Source organism: Stomoxys calcitrans, chromosome 5 (genome assembly GCF_963082655.1).
Source record: "Stomoxys calcitrans chromosome 5, idStoCalc2.1, whole genome shotgun sequence".
In the NCBI taxonomy this organism is placed as follows: Eukaryota; Metazoa; Arthropoda; class Insecta; order Diptera; family Muscidae; genus Stomoxys; species Stomoxys calcitrans.
This window is the reverse complement of record NC_081556.1, coordinates 142,924,297-142,946,072: the sequence shown is the minus strand read 5'-3', so window position 1 is coordinate 142,946,072 and position 21,776 is coordinate 142,924,297. Positions and strand designations below refer to the sequence as shown.

The window sequence follows — 21,776 nt, the reverse complement described above, 5'->3', positions numbered from 1 at the left end:
CCCATTAGGTATATATTTTCTTGATCGTCATGTCATTTTAAGTCGATATAGCCATGCCCGTCGGTCTGTTCGTCCGTCCGCCCGTCTGTTCGGCCGTCCGCCCGTCTGTTCGTCCGTCTGTCTGCCGAAAGCACGCTAACATTCGAAGGAGTAAAGCCGCTTGAAATTTTGCACAAATACTTCTTATTAGTGTAGGTCGGTTGGGATTGTAAATGGACCATATCGATCCATGTTTTTATATAGCTGTCATAAACCGATCTTGGATCTTGACTTCTTGAGCCACTAGAGGGCGCAATTCTTATCTGATTTGGCTGAAATTTTACATGAGGTGTTTTTTTTTATAATTTGCAACAACTGTGTTGAATGTGTTTCAAATCGTTCCATAACCTGATATAGCTGTCATATAAAACTATCTGGGGTCTTGACTTCTTCAGCCTCTAGAGGGCGCAATTTCAATCCGATTTGACTGAAATTTTGCAAAAAGTGTTTTATTATAACTTCCAACAACTGTGCCAAATATGGTTTAAATTGGTCCACAACCCGATATAGCTGCCATATAAACCGATCTGGGATCTTGACTTCTAGAGACTCTAGAGGTCGCAATTATTATTCGATTTGACTAAAATTTTGTACAAAGACTTCTCTCATGAACTTCAACATACGTGTCAATTATGGTTTGAATTGGTCTATAGCCTGATACAGCTCCCATATATACCTATATCTATATACCTGTACCTATATACCTGCATTGCGCCATAGTTTCCTTCACGAGAAAGGAAATTATTAGTAAATGCAAACGACGCAAACTGCATGCCATTGAGAGCAGAATTCTGTTTGCGGCATGTTCGTAGAAAATTCTCATGTATCTATAGTCACAAGCACCACCAAACAAACTATGTGCGATAATTTATCTGTGTACCAATAGTCCTCATATTTACTAATGGCAAGACAAAATTATTATACCCGTTTGCTATGGTGGTTTGTATAATAAATCTAAACGCAATAAATTAAAATTATTAACAAAAGATAGAAATTATAATTAGATTGTGCATATCAGGTCTCTTGATGTTTTTATTAACTTGTTGCCGAGATTAAGGTGTGTTCACCTTGTTGAAATCTTTATTCCAGTGACATGCTTTGTTTGTCAGTGTCAATCTATTCTTCTTTGTGGCTGATGAAGACAGCGCAGCTGCAGAGCAGGTGCTTCGCTTGTTGTTTGCTTTATTAACACCGATGCAACTCACAATCACAAATGTAATTAAGGCGTGGGATTGTTAAATATTGGCCAGATATTTTCGGAAATTCCGATGTGTTCTATTAGATCACAGGGAGTTCTTTCTATTTGAAGGGAAGTCCACTACAATTCCTCTAAGGTTTCTTGAAATTGTCAAGCTATCTAATCTAGAGAGAAACCCTGTCTCTATTGACCCATTTGTAATGCAGTAGTCTGGCACGACCAAATACATACCAAAACTCGATCTAAACTAAATTTAAACGATCCCCTCTTCGATTTATGGCAAGTCTTCAATGCAGTTCTTTAATGATAATGGCAAAGATTTCTTAATCAGTAGAATTTGAATTTGGTATAATTTTTTCTTATGTTGAATTTGTTTTCGATAACTTCGAAATTTCTTCCTATTAGAACTGGTATAAAACTTGTGGTAACTCTATTGAGATATTCAACACAGCTGACATAACCTCTAAACTCTACACTCGTGACAAAATGTCCTGCCTCGGTCGGCTGGTCGTTTGGTTGGTCGAGTCTAAGCCACAGTCATAAACCAAAAGTGTATGAAAGTACACAACCTACAACAACAATCAAAGCTTTTTACACCAACAATAACATCATATTTACATCAATCCCTGCAACAACAACAACAACGACAAACGACCGACCGACTCCTTGTAGCAAAGTAACACTAACCGAATGTGTACCGTGTTCTCTCCTCGTATGGTTGTATGGCTGGATGATATGAAATGAAAACAAAACAAAAAAAAATAAACCCACAGCGCACCGCTCACCACACCGCACATACCGAACACAAATAATAACAATAATGCAAAGAGGCGCCAGGAGAGTCATTGCCATACATAAGTACTCACTCAATATTTAAATGAAGAGTGGTTGGAGAAGTGCCTGCCTGGTGCTCCTGCTGCTTTATGTTTGGTGTAACATCTTTTTTTATGGGGTAATGTTGTGTGTGGTGCAGCAAGCAGCACAGTTGGCCCGAGAGGAGACAAAATACAGTGATGCCAATGTAATGAAATTTAGGTTAAGCTTTTTATTGGGTAGATAAGAAAATACATTTTTAAATCATAATGTATTCTTTCATTAATACCGTTGTGCGAATAACTAACCCTTTTTGTAAAAAATATATATTTTAAAAATATTTTTATATCCACCACCATAGGCTGGGGCCTACTGATCTAGTTATCCCGTTTGTAACAACTCGACATACTGATCTGGGACCCCATAAAGTACATATATTCTTGATCGTCTCGACATTCTAAGTCAAACTTTGTTAAATCATGATAGCGCTCGAACGAATAAAGATATCAGCTTGAAATTTTGCATAGATAATTCCTATTGTTGTAGATTGTTGGGTATTGCAAATAGACTATATCGGTTCAGATTTAGCTCTCATATAAACCGATCTCTTTGATTTGACATCTTGAGCCTCTTGGAGCCGCAATTGAATGTTTTTTTTATGACTTACTAGAACAGTGCCAAGTGGGGTCTAAACCTGATATAGGTCTCATATAAACCGACCACCTGGTTTGACATCTTGAGCCCTTGGAACCCGCACATCGCGTTATTAGTTTCCCATTAAAATGACGAGTAAAGAGATTGATCACATTGAATAGGTGGAAGGAATACATCCAGCGTGTTGCGGTACGATCCATCGATCGTTGAAGCGAATTTCGATTCGAATAATTACCTTGTTGCAATAATGGTATTCATCCGTCAAAGCGTAGCTGGTAACGGATGATCTAACGACAAAAAACTGCAAACGCAACAGGTGGCAACGGCATATTCCATTCTTTTGGTCCAATTGTTTGAAGCAATCTCGACTGATAGAGTAGCGCAATGACAATGATTGAAATAACAGAGACATTTTTGAGCTCTCAAAATTTTACAGCAAATGCAAACTGCATGCCATTGAGAGCAGAGTTCTGTTTGCGGCATCTTTTTAGATAATTCTCACTTATCTATATACACAAGCTCCACCAACCAGTCTATGAGCGAAGTTCAAATTAATTATCTAAATATAATTTATATATGTGGTGACATCATCAGTGTTAGAAGAAAAATTAGGACACATACACACAACTAAAATTATTATTTAAAACAGCCAAAATGTTTGCAAAACAGCAGTTTTTGTCTGCTGAAAATTGGAAAGCAGGCATTATTGCTGTGTCAGCAAACATTGGGCTGCTGTATTAGTAAACATTTCTTACTGTTATTTCAACTAACAAAATCTTGTGTACTCAACACAGCAGATTTTGTTAGTTGAAATGGCAGTAAGAAATGTTTGCTAAACAGCAGTCCAATGTTTGCTGAAACAGCAGTAATGTCAGCTTTCCCATCTTCAAAAACTGCTGTTTGGCAAACATTTATGCTTTTTTGAATAATAAATTTAGTTGAGTGTATTTGTTCTAATTTTTCCTCTAACATCTCCTTCATAAGTAAGCAGCAATAATTTTCAGCAACCAACATACTTTTCTGCAATAAGCCTGCTACTCTGAAATTGCAGTAATAGCAGAACTACTGCTACAATAGCAGCAAAATTAATTAATAATATTCAGCAGACAGATTTTGATATTTTCAGCAAACTATGCAGTAATGTCTGCTTTTCCATTTTCAGCAGACAAAAACTGCTGTTTTAGCAAGCATTTTTTTTAGTTTTGAATGACAAATTTGGTTGAGTGTGTATACCGATTTCGCTATAAGAATTCTTGAATTAATCGTACCTTTGCGGAGATTCGATGATTAACAGTGCCGAATTTGGAAACAGTGATTATACAAATTAAAGATATTGAGCCCGTAAAAAGCTTCCTTGTTTACCCAGCATTTATGGAATTTGGAACAGATCCTTTGACCCTTCTACCAGTTACATTCAAAATCGGTACTAACGCAGTTTTTCTTTGAAATTTGTAAGAGTGAATGAGGCCCCTTGTAAAAGTATTATACCTCTCTACTTCCATTTCTAACTAAACTACTAAATTTCCCAATAACATTCTATTAAACGACAGAGGATTCTTCTCTCATATCAATGAGTGCAGTCCGATTAAAGTTTTAAGCTCAATGATAAGGGGCCTCCTTTTTTATGCCGAGTGCGAACTGTGAGCCGCATAACGACATTACTTGGTAGAGAAGTTTTAACAAGGCAGGTTATTTCAAAAATGTGATACCTCACAAATGTAGCCAGCATTAGTAAGAGGATAACCACCGCTGAAATTTTTTCTGATGTTCACTACGGGATTTGAACACAGGTGTTCGGCGTCATAGGTGGACATGCTAACATCTGCGCCACGGTGGCCTCCACTTCCATTCATTCACTTTAGCTGAAGGGAGAGTTTTATTAAATCCCCGAGCTACGTGAGAAATATGATCTAGATCTCACGAACTTAGAATGGCTTATAATGAGTATATAAGATGATTTCAATTGAAACTTCAGGTGGTACTTTTATTTTATACAAGTAAAAGCGCGCTAAATTAGGCCGGGCCGAATTTGGGATTCTGGTAAAAATTTACACAAATTAAATTCAGTTGAAGGGCATAATTTTATTCTACATACCAAACATCTGCCAAACCAACAAAAATTTAAGTTTCTACGAAGCGAACAGAGATAATCTAGAGACCACTTTATAAGAGAGCTAAATCAGGTTAGAGAATGACTTGCCCCGTAATTGGCACAGTTGTTGGAAGTAGTAACAGAGCACCGCATGCAAAATTTCAGCCAAATCGGACCAAAATTAAGGCTTGTAAGGGTTTAAGAGGTCAAATTGTGAGATCGGTTTATATGGAAGCTATATCAGGTTATAGACTGATTTGGACCGTACTTGGCACAGTTGTTGGAAGTCTTTGCAAAACACCACATGCTAAATATCATCCAAATCGGAAAAAATTGCGGCTTGTGAGGACGCAAGAAGTCAAATCGGGAGATCGGTTTATTTGGGACCTATATCAGGTTCTTGATCAATTTGGACCGTACTTGATACAGTTGTTGAAAGTGATAACAAAACACTATGTGCAAAATTTCAGCCAAATCGGACGAAAATTGCAGCTTCCAGAGGCCCAAGAACTCATTAAGGGAGCTGGGAGCTATATCAGGTTCTTGATCGATTTGGACCGTACTTGGCACAGTTGTTGGAAATCATAACACTATGTGCAAAAGTTCAGCCAAATCGGACAAAAATTGTGGCTTCCAAAGGCTCAAAAAGTCAAATTGTAGAGATCGGTTTATATGGGAGCTATATCCAAATCTGCAAAAAACTTGTTTAACGCGATCCATGTTAGATTAGGCGCAGCCGATTTTATTATGCTTTTATTTTTTTAAATTTGTTCGTTCTATCTTATTTGCATTGGCCATTTCTTTTCTTTTTTTTACTCTATTTTCTTTTAGTTACTACTTCCAAAAAGTTTGCAAATCATTGACATCACTGTTTTTGCTTGAGGAGTATGAGAATGTGAGTTAGGGCGCCACAATTGCTCTCATATGTATTCATTCATTCGCTCGCTCTCCCCATACGATTGGGATTCCTTCAATTTGAAGTTTGTTTTCATATTTTGCCTGCTACCACCGCAATTCGTATAGTCTGTTCGTTTGCATGCACAACGACCATGGTGCTTTCATTTCCTCTGTTGCTCTGATGAGGTGTAAGGGCACTCTCTCTCTCTTGCACAGATACACCACTCACTTCAGTTTGTTTCGATATGTCAAACGCGACGGATGTGTACAACGGTCGATGTATTCTTTTAACGACGGACGCGTGATGTTGTTACCGTAATTATTACAATTTCGATTTTGGTTTTTTTTTTTTGTGTTTTATTTTCTTGGAGCGACCCACAAGAATTTTGATTTGTTTTGAGTGGCAAGAAAGAAAGGCAGGAACTAACAACCTAATTGGAAACTGCAAATATAAATTTTTGGAGATACAAAATTCGCGAGTGATTGTTGAAATAATAACGAAAGAGAGCCCAAAAAGAGAGGTCAACCTAAATGTACAAGTCCTTGGATTAAACAAAAAAGAAAATAATACTAATAAATATCTATAAAAGAAAATAAAGAAAGAAATTATTAAGTGTACACAAATTGTATAGAAGTGTGGATATAAAACAAAACTCATCTTTTGGGATTGCTGTGGAATTTTTTGTGAATAATTACTTAAAAGTAAGTATTATTTTCCTATTATATATGTGGGGAGAGAGAAATTTTTAATTTGGTTTTGTAAAAGCGGACAATTATCTTTGCAAAATCTTTGGCTTATCTTCTAAATTCTTATGATGATACACAAAATCAAAATCAAAATGCAAACCAAAATTTTACCTTCAATTTCACTCATGCTCCCTAAACGCCAAACCCCCTTGCCCTCACCTACATTGTTGGCGGCTGTGAGCCACGACGAATCATCATCAAATCACAACTATTCAAAGAAAAATCCAAAACAACAGTCAACAGGAGATGGCCGGAATTAACTTTGTATAACAATGTTGCCAGCATAAGAACAGAGGCTAAGTGGCTCAGCTGAGCTCAGGCTTTTTATCCCTGATTGCGTGTGAAGTCAAAGTGTATGAGAGTAGGTTGTTCTTGTGAAATGATTCCTTGTATCATAAATGTGCGTTTGTGTGTGTGCGTCTGTATGTTTGTTGTATTCTAACGTCCTTTTGACAGGCCTAAAAAGCATTCTTGGCATTGTTGTTATTGGTCTTGTAAAACTTTTTAAAGGTTTGAAACAAAACACAAAAAACAAGAAGCAGAAGGAACAAGAAATTACAAATTACAAAAATAAAAAATTCACACAATCTCACACACACAATCACGCTCTCAACTCACTCAATGAACCCCCCGAACACAACACAACAAAAGGCGGAAAATTGAATATTTCTTTTGTTACGTCTTCGATTCCTTTCGATTCACAAAGGACCCAAGACGTGTATGCCATAGAGTCAGAGTGACTGACTTAGGGAATAAATGTTTGTGTGTCTGTGTGGTAGACTTCTTAAAGAAACCACCGACAGCTACACAGCACGACAGGCGGCAGGCATACACAAATCGTCACTCTCTGTTTAAACCCCTAAAACGTCTTTTCCTGAATATAAAAAAAAAAAACTAAGCAAAGGAAGACGAAGGCAATGGCAATGGTGAAGAAGACTAAGAAGAAGCAGCAGCAAAGGTGTATATTTCAATGTTTTTAGTGTACATGAGACCGCCCGTGAATATCTTTCGTTAAGCATAGCTGTGTGTGTGTGTGTATGTGTGAGTTTGTGAATAAGACGTGTTTAATGCCAAATGTATTGTTAACGTATTGTCGTTGGATAGTAGCGAAATAAGGCAACATTATGCATGGGGTTGCCATTATGTTTGTTGGAAGTCAGAAAAGAACAGTGCTTTAAGAATTAAATTGAGCAAGTAGATACCTACTAAGCTGGGGCATATTTTGGGAAACCACCACTATTGAGTTTTCTACAAATTTTTCCCAATGAACTCAGTTGAAGGGCACATATGTATGTACTTTACGCACCAAATTTCTGTAAAATCAGGCAAAATTGCAACTTCTAGGGGCCGTACAAGATGAAACGGTAAATCGATTTACTTGGTAGATATGTCAGCTTAGAGACCGATTGGGATCATACTTATCACCGTAGAACAGTAGAAGGAAAATTTCAGTCAAATCGGATAACAATTGCGGCTTCCAGGGACTCAAGTTTTCAAATCGGGAGATCGGTTTATATGGGAGCTATGTCATGTTACAGATCGCATTAAACCGTACTTAGCTTGGTTATTGAAAGTCGTAACAGAGCACTATGTGCAAAATTTCAGACAAATCGGATCACATTTGCGTTTTCCAGAGGTTCAAGAAGTAAACAAGGGAGATGAGTTTATATAAACCAATTTGAACCATATCATAGACAAAGGAAAAGTAAAGTCTTTGAAACCCAAATTGTTAATAAAATAAAAACAAAAGTTATCCGTACCATGTCGGCCGGATTCCTTTCGCACTCACATATAAACAACTGAGAATTTTTCATTTCTTCCATCTGTTAGGGCTTTTTTGAACATATTTTTATTGTTACACCTTGAAGTGTTTGCGGCACCCGTTTGGCATGGTTCAACTTTGAAAATAATTTATATTCGTATTTATCTCAACAATACCTTTCATTAAAATCCCACATTGTCAATTTGAGGCATACTTTTGGGTTAGGGCGACTCCCCGGGAATTGACCCAAAATTTGTATATAATTTTCGTATTCTACTCTCAAATATCTTTCGTTTAAGTCCCATCTTGCCCCGTTCGGTGTACATGTCCATTTGGGGCATAATTTTGGGCTGGGACAAACCCCCGTAAATTGACCCAAATTCTTATATCCCTTGTTCCTTTATTGTCGACCTGATCGACCCACATGTCCGTTTGGGGGTGGTTTTGAGGTCGAGGCGCCCCCCCTACGACTTAACCCCAAAATTACATATAATTTTCGTATTTTACTCCCAATTGCCTTACATTTGATACCCATATTGCCCCAAGCGGTAAATTTGTAATTTTGTGGCGATTTTTGGGGTTGGACGGGCCCCTAGACACATGGGGTCAAATTGTTACATCAAGTAGGTACTCTACTCTTAAATACCTTTCATTTGATGCACATATTTCCTCAAGAGGTGTCGCACTGCGGCACGCCATTCGGACACGGCTATAAAAAGGTGGTCCCTCATCATTATCATTGGGCTTAAACTTGAATTGGACAGCACGCATTGCACTGTGAGAAATTTGCCCCTGTTCCTTAATGGAATGTTCATGGGCAAATTTGCATTTTCACCGGGGGGCCAAACTTTTCATGAAAATCGGTTCAGCCGTTTTTGAGTCTTATTACTAGGATGGTATGTCCAAAGTTTACGACCGAAATGTTTGCGGGCCCACGGCTCCAAAGTAGATTCCAAACAGTTTTCCCTATAATAAGTCGCAATTAATTTGACTCCTGGCTCGATGCCGAACTATTTCAGGTGTTGTTGCATTTCTTTTTGTACCACCACTATGGTGATTAATAACGCTACCAGTATGAAAATAACGTTTTTTGCTACGACCCAAAAACATTTTGTTTGGGTTCGCCAACAATAGCCGGCGGTGATTTTCCAGTTAAATATTACGGTATCACACCATTATGTTTGAACGAATAACTTTCTCTAAAAAAGAAAATCAAAAACAAATGTTAGTGCGAAATTGGTAACTCGTCTTGTGCATCAATAAGCATCCTGTGCATCAATAAGCATAACTTTACCATAACAGACCGTTCGATCTTCTAGACGAACTGCCAGATCTACTTTAGCTGACTCTTATCCGACCTTTTCAAAGGCAGCTGTTACTCATCGCGTGTCAGATCAAAAGATGTTCTCGGCGCCTTTGTAGTTGGCCAAAAAAGTGTTGTCGATCTGTTTTTCAATAGTCTGTTCCAGGATTTGACGCAGCATGAATATCAGGTCTAGGGTGGATTTTCTCTCACAGTACGCTCGAAAGTAATTTGCATACGAGAGGAAAGAGACTTATTTCTCTGTAGTTGGCATATGCTTGTATAACCTCCATTCTTGTGTACGATACAGAGTAGGTTTCAATCGCCAGAACGCCCAGGCGAGCTGATTCATATGTCTCACCATTGTGCCACCTTTTAGGGCCTTCTGTGAATTGTGGCTAGCCTCCCATGCACCGCAGTAAATCTCGAGACAAGGTATTTTCGGTATGGGTAGGTTGAAAAAGAATGTGCGGACATTTGTCCGTCCCATGCAAATATGGACATACAGCTAAGCTAGTGATTGGCCTGTTGTGCCCTTAAAAAGTATATTACTAATCCACAGCTGAATTCTTGTCTTGTCTCATGACTGATTTAGTAAAATGCGTCATGTTTTGGTCTTGTTGTGATGCCATTCTCAATTCTTGACACACCCTGTGATGTCGATCCTATACTTTGCTAATACAATCGCCATATACTATTCTTTGGTTTTCAAATTTCCAAATCCTTGAATCAGCTTACTTCCAAGCTGAAAAATAGCGAAATAACGTTTCCCATAGACTGCCTTCTTATACTTAAAAAATTTTAAAATGGCAACTCTGGTAGTTAAGAAACACCGTTGTCCCAAACAGAAACCAAAGCCCCGAATGTCAAACACACGTACTCTCACTTAGCGAATCTCATTCATTCACTCAAACACTCTCACAAACATATGCTTTTTTGCTTTGGGTTTGTTTTGAATGTTGCAGATGTTTCGTTACTTCCTAAAGGAACGAAAAGCATTTCTTTAGACGAAAGCAAGTGAGAGAGAGAGAGAGAGAGCGAATATAAAAGTTTGTGTACAAGTTTGTACATTGTTTGAGTTACCGTTTCTTTTTTTTCCCCATAAAACTGACAGTATAGTTGTTGCCTAATATTCCCCAATGGTAATGTTGCTGCTGCTACTGCCGTTGAATTTCTAACGTTGTCCCCGTTTTCTATTGTGCAAGTCCTTGTTGGTCGGTCGGTCTTGCTTCATTTCACTTCATCTTCTTAGTATACGATGTTACTATTTTTGTCATTGTTAAAGCTATTGGCAATATTGCTGTTGTCACCGAAGTCCTTTCATACTAGTTTTCATTGTTGTTGCTGTTTGGTGTTCTCCTACATCTTTTGCTGTTGTGTCATTTTAATCGGTGGTCTCTGTTGTTGTCACTCTACTTGCACACACACACACACACACACACACTCAGACACACACTTGTTGTTCTTGTTGTTGCCGTCACTCTATAGAGCTGCATTTTAACAATGAAGTGCCCTGCTTATTGCATTGCCAAGAGTAAAGTAGAGTGGAGTAAAGTAAAGAGCATAGAGAGACTACCAGACGTACAGAGCAGCAGAGCAATAGAGACTTTGCTGCAGCAAAGTGCAGCAGGATATTTGTGTTGTAACATGATATAAATAAGTTGAAATTATTCCACAATACCTATCAAAAAAGAATAAGAGTGCACTAACAACAACAACAACATACAATTCTCATACTACTATACACAAAGGATGTGGCATCGAACAAAAACACTAGCCAAAAAACTACTACAGCAAACATTTAAAGTACTTTAAAATATACACACACGAACTCTATGACATTTACAAACAAACAAATGCAAACAAACACTTTATGAAAATGTGAAACCAAATGTATCGTTCTTGGACGTTGAATTCGATCAAAAACAAAAAAAACCCCCTGCACACAACGAAGGGGAAAAATCAAAAAAGGACTAAAGAAAAGAAGGAAATGTGCACTTACTTGTGCATATAGGCATGCACTGAGAGAATATTAGAGGATTTTTAAAGGCAAAACAAAGAAAATTTGTTTGAAAAAAATTTAAATAAATTTTTATGAAAATTGAATTTTTTTAGAAAACTAGCTGAACCAGGCCCGCTCCGCAGCGCCTTCTTTTATATTATATGGAAAAAATTATCCTTTGAATATTTATTTTCGACAATTAAACAGAGACGGGAAATGGTCTATGTATATCGCTTGAAAATGGTCGCTTGACTCACACTTTAACAATATAAATGTTTTTATCTGAATCCCATATGATCTTTATTGGTCTATGAATTCTCTCGGAGGGTGTAGAGTCATTTCAGTTTGGATGTTAGATGTACTCCGTTCTTAAAAGACTTTATTTGAGCCCAAAAACGTAGTCTTGAAAGTAGGTATGAATTTCGTGATCTACTCCCAAATACCTTTCATTTTAGCCCCATATTGCCATGGTGTGTATGTATGTATGGCCGATTTAGGGGTGTTTTAGGATGGTCCCCCAAACACTTAGCCCTGACAGAAATATTAGCATGGTGCCCTACTCTCAAATACCATTTATTTAAACACCATATCGTCATTGGTTTAAGGAGAGTTTATGGGATGAGGTATCCCCCAAACACTTGGCACCAAAATTGGTTATCAAATTCATTTTATAATCTCAAATACCTTCCATTTGAACCACATTTTGCCATGGTCGGTAAATTTGTACTCTTTGGGGGTGTTTTGGGGTAGGGGCGGTGTCCCTAATACTTGGTCCCACAATTCGATATCAGATTCGTATTCTACTCCCAAATACGTTTATATGAGACCCATATTGCAATGGTCAATTAACAACTGCTGTTTGTGGGGTGTTTTGGGGAAGGGGTAGACCGCAGAAATTAGCCCCGAGAGAGTATTAATTTCGTGCTCTACTCCCCAATACCTTTCATTTGTGCCCCACATTGAGATGGTCCAAAATATGTTTGATTTAGGGGCGTTTTGGGGAGTATGTAGGCTGGTCCCCCCAAACACTTAGCCCTGAAAATATATCAACATCGTGCTCTACTCTCAAATATCATTTATTTGAACCCCATATTGGCCTCAAAATTAGATATCAAATTCTTTTTCTTATATCGAATACTTTTCATTTAAACCCCTTATTGGAAAAGTCAGCAAATATGTCTAGTTTTGGATATGGGCCCAAAAAACTACCAATGTCCTCCACTCTCTTTAACACTTAAATTGTCATGGTGAGCAAATACGTCCTATTTGGGGGTTGTTATGGGGGTGGGACGTCCCCTAGACAGTCTGTCCGAATGTTGATATCAGATTCGTGGTCTACTCCCAAATACCTTTCATGTGAGTCCCATATTTCCATAGTCGGCAAACATGTCCGGTTTGGGGGGTGTTTAGGGGTAGGGCTGCCACAGTATATCAGATTCGTGTTCTACTATAAAATACTTCTTATTTGAGTCCCATATTGCAATGGTCGGCAAAAACTTCCTATTTGGGTGGTGTTGTAGGGGTGGCCCCATAGACACTTTTCCCGAATAATGATATCAAATTCGTGGCTCACTCCAAAAAGACCTTTCATTTGAGCCCCATATTGCTATGCTCGTCAATTTGTCCTCTTTGGGGTGTGTTTTTGGGAGGCAGCCCCCAAAACACCGTAGCGCAGAGGTTAGCATGTCCGCCTATGACGCTGAACGCCTGGGTTCGAATCCTGGCGAGGCCATCAGAAAAAATTTTCAACGGTGGTTTTCCCCTCCAAATGCTGGCAACATTTGTGAGGTACTATGCCATGTAAAACTTCTCTCGAAAGAGGTGTCGCACTGCGGCACGCCGTTCGGACTCGGCTATAAAAAGGAGGCCCCTTATCATTGAGCTTAAAACTTGAATCGGACTGCACTCATTGATATGTGGAATGTTCCTGTTCCTTAGTGGAATGGGCAAAATTTGCAATTTGCAGCCCCCAAAAAACACTTGGTCACACCTTTTGATATCAGATTCGTATCCTACTCTTAAATACCTTTCATTTGAGTCCGATATTGCCATGGTCGGTAAATATGCCCGATTTAAGGGTGTTTTGGGGGGTTGGGGTGGTCCCCTTAACACCTGGCCCGACAATTGAATGTCAGATACGTTTACTAATCTTAAATACCTTTCATTTGAGTCCCATATTGTCGTGATTGGTCTAAATATATATTTGGTAGGTTTTGTGGGGTGGGCCCGTCCCCCTAGGTACCCCATCCGAAATTTGAATACCAAATTTTTAAGAAAGCACAGTAAATTTCGCTTAAATCGCAGCATCCATCATCGATATCTGGCGTTTCTGAAAATTAGGGTTGCCTCCATCCCTTTTAACCCTGATAGGGATTGGAGAACTCTCTGTGCCTCGTAAACATTGGGTTGGTAATAAAGGTTCTGTTGGTATGATGTACAGATTAATGCCCGACCTGGCTCTAAATACACGCACTCATAGGGTCTTGTGCCAAACCTCGTGAAAACCTCACGGCATGCAAAGCGACCCTTGGGGTCCACACACAAAGGGCGACTACATTTTTGGATGCAGATAGCGGCTTCAAGTTGGGACCCTATTACACTGAAGGAAACACCAACAAACCACAAAACAGAGAACCGGACTATGACCGTTTTTAAGATTTTTTCGCACCGCGACGCGCCTTTCGGAATCGGTTATAGAAAGGAGATCTATTATCATTGAGCTTAAACATGAATCGGACAGCAGCCATTGATATGTTAGAAGTTTGCCCCTGTTTCTTAATGGCATCTTCATGGGTAAATTTGCAATGTCTGTCTCTTCGTCTGTTGGTCTGTCCATTTTCCTGTGCGGCGTCTGTCTGTCAGGCAGTATGTTCGGCTGGGTGTCCGGCTGTCTGTCCGTCAGTTTGTCTGTCTGTGTACACAGTACAGGACTCAGTGTTCATCCTATCGTCTTGGAATTTGCGCCCTCTAAAGGGCCCAATCCCAACCGATCTACACTAATAAAAAGTATTTGTGCAAAATTTCAAGCGTCTAGCTTTACTCCTTCGAAAGTTAGCGTGCTTTCGACAGACGGACGGACAGACGGACGGACATGGCTAGATCGACATAAAATGTCACGACCTTCAAATGTCACTACCTTATGAGGTCTCAGACGAATATTTCGAGTAGTTACAAACTGAATGACGAAATTAGTATACCCCCATCCCATGGTGGAGGGTATAAAAAGTCACAGTTTGGTGAGGTTTATGGGCTGGTGGAATCATTGGACCATACTTCTCCAAAGATGATGCGAATAGTAACGTAACTGTGACTTATTTTGCCCAAAATTCAAGAGCTTGACTTGCATGACATTTGGTTTCAACAAGACGGTGCCACATGCCACACAGTACGCGTAACAATGGACTTATTGAGAGGCGAGTTCGGTGAACATTTTACTTCTCGTGTGGGACCCGTCAATTGACCGCCTAGATCGTGCGATTTAACGCCTTTAGACTATTTTTGGAGGGAATATGTTAAAGGTCATGTCTATACAGACAAGCCCGCTTCTATTGACGAATTGTAAGATACCGGACGAATTGTTGGAAAGAGTATGGTTTCATTTGGTTTCAACAAGACGGTGTCACATGCCACACAGTACGCGTAACAATGGACTTATTGAGAGGCGAGTTCGGCGAACATTTTATTTCTCGTTCGGGACCCGTCAATTGACAGCTTAGATCGTGCGATTTAACGCCTTTAGACTATTTTTGGAGGGAATATGTTAAAGGTCATGTCTATACAGACGAATTGTAAGATACCGGACGAATTGTTGGAAAGAGTATGCCAAAACTGGATTAAGCAGATGTCACGGTCAACATTGCATGAAATATTAAATTATATGGACCGTACTATCGATTCAAGTAAAGATTTCATGCATTTTCTGAATTGTATGTGTTTTGTTTTTTGAAAAACTTTCCTATTGCTCCTAAAAAATCGCCCTTTATATGTATCGCCCGATTTTTAACTTTAAAGTCTTTGTCAGCGTATTTCTCAACAGATTTGGACAACATTTTTGTAGAATGTCTTCTTTTTTGACTTTTACTATATGTATCGATTTTAAACGAAATCGTTTCCGATTTGCATATATAACTCCCATATATGTTTTTGTTCGATTGGATTAATACTTTCATAAATTGGTAATTTGCTAATTGATCTCACAAAATTTGACACAAAAGTTTCTCTTATGACTCTCAATATTGCTGTTGTATTTCATAGAAATCGCTTCAGATTTAGATAGAGCTACCACAATATTTATGAATTTTCGTCGGAATGACAAATGATTTCTTAAGGTACTTTTTTTTTTTAATTTGCTATATTTTTCTCCTAATATTTGCTAGCAGTTCAAATTCGAATAAAATATTTTTTAAAAAAAGTTTTTCCAATTTTTTTTTCGAGTGCATGCTAGGCGACAATAATTTAAACATGAGCACACATACAATCGCTTTACACTAATGCTTATTGTATTCCTTTTACCCATACCCAAACCCCTCAGTGCCATGGGCAACAATAACGAAAAGACGTTGGGGTCTCTTTGTTGCTTGCTTGCAAGGATGTTTTTTTTTTGAACTGAATGAATGAAGGGAAAAAGGCAAAGGAACTGCAGTAGGTCTTAAAATGCAGTCCCCACTGCTACATACCACCTCTTCAAATGACTGCAAAGGACACCAAACATGGCAGCAACTTAAAAATATGGAACATACACAAATGCCAGCTCACACCACCTTTGGAGATTGCTTTGCACATGTGCTTGTGAGTGTGCATATGTGTGTTTGCTGGTTTGTTAACACTGTTGCAACTTCAATTTCAAGTGTTGAATGCAGTTAAGGACAACTTAAGGCCCTTCAAGTTAAAGTAGTTGGGCAAACTGCTAAAGGGTTAAGGCATTGAGACGTTCATGTTCACGTTCTAAGGATTTTTATTTAATACCCTTGCTTGATGGCTTTGCTTTTTTTATTGGCCGTCTTAGTCCATAAGACTTTTGAAATGTCTTGCAACAATGCATACTCGTGCTGGTACATCTTCTATATCGTTAAGGTTTTAGCGTTTTTCCTTCTTCTTCCTACTCTTCATCCTCTGCCCTTTTCTTTTTTTTGAAAGACTATAGACTTTTCCAAGAATCATTGTAAATACTTGAGTTGAGTTGTCATTTTAATTAGTTTGTTGAGAAATTTGAGATGTTGTTTTTAATCTTTTTTATTGATACTCAGAGGGTTCTTGGTCATTTGCTTGGGATAATCTTCGAGCAGAGACCGAAATACACATTTTTCTTGTGTCAATATCGACAAAAAGATGAGGGCTTGCCTTATGGGTATAGAATAACTACAGGTTTTGATACTCCATTCTTCCATGTGGGCAATGTGTGCCTGTATGAACATTGTCTAATTTTTTTTATCATTGTCAATTCTTAGGGGGATTATTGTAATTATCTGAAACAAATAAACACCTTCTTTGGGAACCATTTAAAAAAAAAGAAAAAAGATTAAGGAAAACCCTAGAGCTTAGGTTGTATAAGGATGAATGGAATTCATTGTTGAAGGGCTCTAGTATTATTCTAAGATTTTTTTTTTATCTAAAACATAAGCCGAAATTAAAAAGACTTATATGTTTTGTCTAAGAATTCAAACTGGAAAATAGGTTTATATGAGAACGATTTGGACCATACTTAGAGGGCATATTGGAAGTTATAGCAAAACTCAACATGCCACATTTTTGATAAAATGGTTAAGAATTATGATCGCCAGGTGCTAAAGAAATCGTAAATTCGTAGCTTGGATTATATCGGAGGTATGCAAAACCGATTACATTATGGACCAATTTCCATTTCATGGTCTGGGGGGTGAAAAATTCCAAGATTGCTATTGGGTTAGTAATACAAACCCCCACCAGACGACATGGGAGTGAGAACAGAAACAATTTGGTGTCATATACCTAAGGAGAATGCCCCATTAAAAATCGCCCAAACGGGCATATAGACCGATCGGACCGAACTTAAATGAAAGATATTTTAGAGTAGTATGCGTATCTGTTATTAAAATAAGAGGCCAAGTGTCAGGGGGCCATCGCCCCCCCAAATGTGCATATGCACAGAAAAAAATAAAAATTAGTTGCAATCACGAAATGAATTGTTCCAATTAATTTTTTAATTGAAACTGCTTGAATCACAAAAAAGATAATATCCCCTCACCGTTTTTGAAAAGTAATCGAGAAAATTTTCAATTAATAAAGATGGTATATTGAAATAAAAAATAATTAAAATTTTTAAAAATTTTTTAATTGACCCAATTAAAACAATAATGAAATTTTTTTATAATTTTCAATTAATTTTTTTTTTGATCCAATCAAACAAGTGATTGAAATTTTTTGAAAATTTCTATAAATTTCTATAACATGTGGTACACAGATGTTTTCTTCTGGGTGCATTGTTTGGGCAAAGGCCCGTAGGCATCCCTATAAACAAAAGTTCCCCCGCATGGGTTTTCCAAAAAATTTCAGGTTTCGGGTAGGGGTGCCCTATAGATTTATTGTTGTTGTCGTAACAATGTGTTATACACAGAGGCGGCGGCCCATGGCTGCTGAAGAACTCCATCGGGTTAATCTGGAACATAGGACTGGGTACCAGAGTTTTGTCAAAATGTGGGACGTATGGGTCTTTGAAATACCTTTCCATTTATGACGTAGGGGACAATATAACCTTTCAATGATTTTTCTTAAGCATCACATTATAGGTGCTTTACTTATATCAAATAACGGCTAAATTGCAGATATGTGCTGAGTGTTATTTTATTCCTATCCAGTGCGGGTCAGATGTTCTGGATAGAATTTAAGTGCAAAGTTGTCCTGGATTGTTATCAATAACATGGGGATAATTATAACCAATTAATCGTGATTGGCTCTATATACGAGGGTTGCCTTTTATATTTCGGGATGAGAGAACAAAAGCAAACATTTATCATCGAAAATCGCTTTATTGTTTTTCAAAATATTCCCCATTAAGATCTATACACTTTTGCATGCGTTTGAACCAATTGTCGAAGCACTTTTGCCACTCTGATTGAGGAATATCCAAAACATGCATTCTGAGCGCATCATCCGCTTCTTCAGGTTCGAAAAACGTTGACCTCTCATTTTATTTTTTACGTACGGGAATGAAAAGAAGCCATTCGGTGCCAAGTCAGAACTATATGGCGGATCAAAAATGTTTAAGCCGATGTGTGAGAGCTCTCATTGTCGTGCTAAAGAGTGAAGCGTCTTCTGCGGTTGGTTTTCCTGATTTCTTTGAAGACAACTGGCAAAAAAATGGTTGTGTACCACTCAAAATTGACTGTTCTGCGTTGTTCTAGTGGTACGATTGCGACATGCCCAGTTTTTCCGAAAAACTAGGCGATCATTTGCTTGGAAGTGCTACGTGCGCGAGCAACATTTGTTGGATTTGGCTCATCTTGAAACTCCCATACAGTTGAATGCTGTTTACTTTTGGTCGCATACGCGTAAATCCACGATTGATCACCTTCACGATGTCATAGACGTGTTTCGAAGCACCACGATCGTATTTTGGAGTATTTCTTCAGCGATTGAAAAATTGTGTGGGATCCAACGCGAAAATTCGTCCAAGGACTAAAATCGGGAGATCGGTATATATGGCAGCTATATCCAAATATAGACCGGTCTGAACTATATAGGGCACGGATGTCGGACAGCCTAACATAGGTCACTATACCGTATAATAAATGCGCCTTTTATGGACCCAAGACCTTAGATCGGGAGAGCGGGCTATGTGGCAGCTAAGTCGAAATGTATCCGGTTGGAAGCCATATTGAACAAGGATGTTGAAGGACCTAATGTGAAAATTTTCAGCGAAAGCGGGTAGTATATGCTCATTTTATGGGTCCAAGATCTAAAATCGGGAGATCGAATTTTTCAAAAAATTTCCGGATATTCGGGACAGAATTCTTCTATTCTTTTTGTTTGTTTGTTTCCTATTCTTTTTGTTCAGATAAAGTTTATGTTATTTTCAACCCATGGCATTAAATATTAATTTTTTGTTACGATCCATCGGCTCCTGCAGCCTTGTTATACTTTGTACACTGTAAAGGTAATCTTTCTTTCTTGAGCCTAAAGAAATATTTTTCCTAAGGTGTGAAATTTAAAATTTTTGTTATGATCCATCGGCACCCGCAGTATTGTTACTTCTATGAGTATTTGGGCGTTTTCTTTTATTTTTACTCAGATTAAATATATTTTGTAGTTAGCGTGTTTTTCCTATGGTATGCTATTTAAAATTTGTGTTATAATCCATTGATGCCAGCAGCTTTGCCACATAGCACCTGCTGCTTTGATACTTTCAACAGTATATGGGTGTTTTCTACTTTTTGTTTTAGATGCAAAAAAGCTGTAAGGCTCTCTTCATGCTATCACATCAAATATAAATTTTCTTTGTTACAATGTGACCCATCGGCACCTGCTGTTTTGTTATACCTTTTCTCCATTAGAGGTGTTTTTTCTTCGTTTGATGCAAATACACTTTTTTGTAACTTTATATTCTTTGGCGGTCTATAAGCGCTATAACTTTTAATCTTATAATTTACAACAAATCCATCGGTACCTGCAGCATTGTAACTTCCACGAGTATATAGGAGTCAAAACTTTTTTCCCTCAGATACAGGCCAAGTTCAAAACTCTTTTCATGCTTCCTTAGCAAGAATAAAGATTTCTAATATCATCCATCGGCACCTGCAGCTTCGTTATATCTTGACACCATTACAGTTATTTTTCTTTCTTGGGCGTAGAAAGGCAGCTTTGTTATATCTTGATACCACTACAGTTAATTTTCTTTCTTGGGCGTAGAAAGATTTCTTTGCTGCCTAAAAGCTCTCTAGCTATTGACCTTATAATTTCTGAAAAACCATCGCAGCAGTAGCCTTGTTATTTCAAAAAATATGTTATTGTTTTCTCCTTTGTCCTTCAAATTCTGGATAAGGTCAACGTTCTCTTAATTCTTGGTTTAAAATTTTCATTTTCTATGTTATGATTCCTCAATAGCTTTTATCCTTCAGATACAGGTTGAGTTCAATATTCTCCCCATGCTAATTTTTCTAATAAGAATATATGTTTTTAATATGATCCATCGGCGCCCGCAGCTTTGTTATATCTTGTGGCCATTACAGCTCATTTTTCTTTCTTGGTTGTAAAAAGAATTTAGTCTCACTTTATGTTCGTTTGCGGCCTAAAAGCTCTTTAGCTATTGACCTTGTGATTGTTGATAAGCCATCGGTACCAGCAGCCTTGTTACTTTTACAAATATGTGAATGTTTTTTTTACATTTTTTCCCCTCAGATATAGGATAAGGTCAATGTTCTCTTCATCCTTGGCTTAAAATATTCATTTTCTTTATTATGAATCCTCAATAGCTGCAGCTTTGTTATTCCTCAACTTCAATATGGTGATTTTATACTTTCTTTTATATATCCCCCATCTTTTGTCATAGGATTTTTATTTTCTTTGTTCAAAAAGGCAAACCTTTCCGCATCTCCATGAGAGATTGACAAATTTGAGGACTTCCGATTACAGCCTTTGCCCCTAACTTCCTAAACATCAACGAACCTTTCTTTGGTAGGGATTAAATTTCAGCCATCCTTTGTACATATCCTGGTGTATTTAAGTCAGCTTCCTTTTTTCTTGGCTTTGTTGTGATTTTTTAAATTTTTGCTAAAGTAACCAAATCACTACCCCTACCACAAAAAAAAAGTTGTTCTTTTGAAATGACAAAAATAAGTTGGGGTTTTTTTTGTCGCGCTATTCATTCTAAATTGATTTCCATGCCAAAAGAAGGTCGCTTGGTGGAGCGCCAAGCAATATACAACAAGAGACATAAGCAGTGGTAACAATAACGTCATACGTCGCATACGGCAATTGGGTTCAACAATGGTATACCACCCTACATACAAGCCATCAAATCAGCGAGCCAAGTTCTTGGCTTCAAGAACCACAATGACGACGATATCATAAAAAACAAAGACCCATGTTCTTTCTGCTTAGCACATACAAGCGTATCCAACTAACCAACTGACTAAGTGGATACATATGGACAATATCTAACCGCTACTGCTACTGTGACGTGGGGGAGTCTAATAAACGTTCTCATGTCACCATCATCATTGGCGGTGCGGTTGTGTTGGGTCGCTGGCTGTCGCCATTGCCAATTCGGTCTTTGGATTTTATTGAAGTACACAT

The 21,776-nt window shown here is 38.0% G+C and overlaps 1 protein-coding gene across 1 annotated transcript in view; it reads left to right on the top strand.

The window, feature by feature from the left end:
• Nucleotides 1-5,916: 5,916 nt before the first annotated feature.
• Nucleotides 5,917-21,776, top strand: part of LOC106091379 (netrin receptor unc-5) — a 159,262-nt gene continuing 143,402 nt past the window's right edge. Inside the window, exon 1 of the mRNA XM_059368926.1 lies at nucleotides 5,917-6,395. The gene's annotated coding sequence lies outside the window, so the exon portion shown is untranslated. The remainder of the gene's footprint in view (nucleotides 6,396-21,776) is intronic.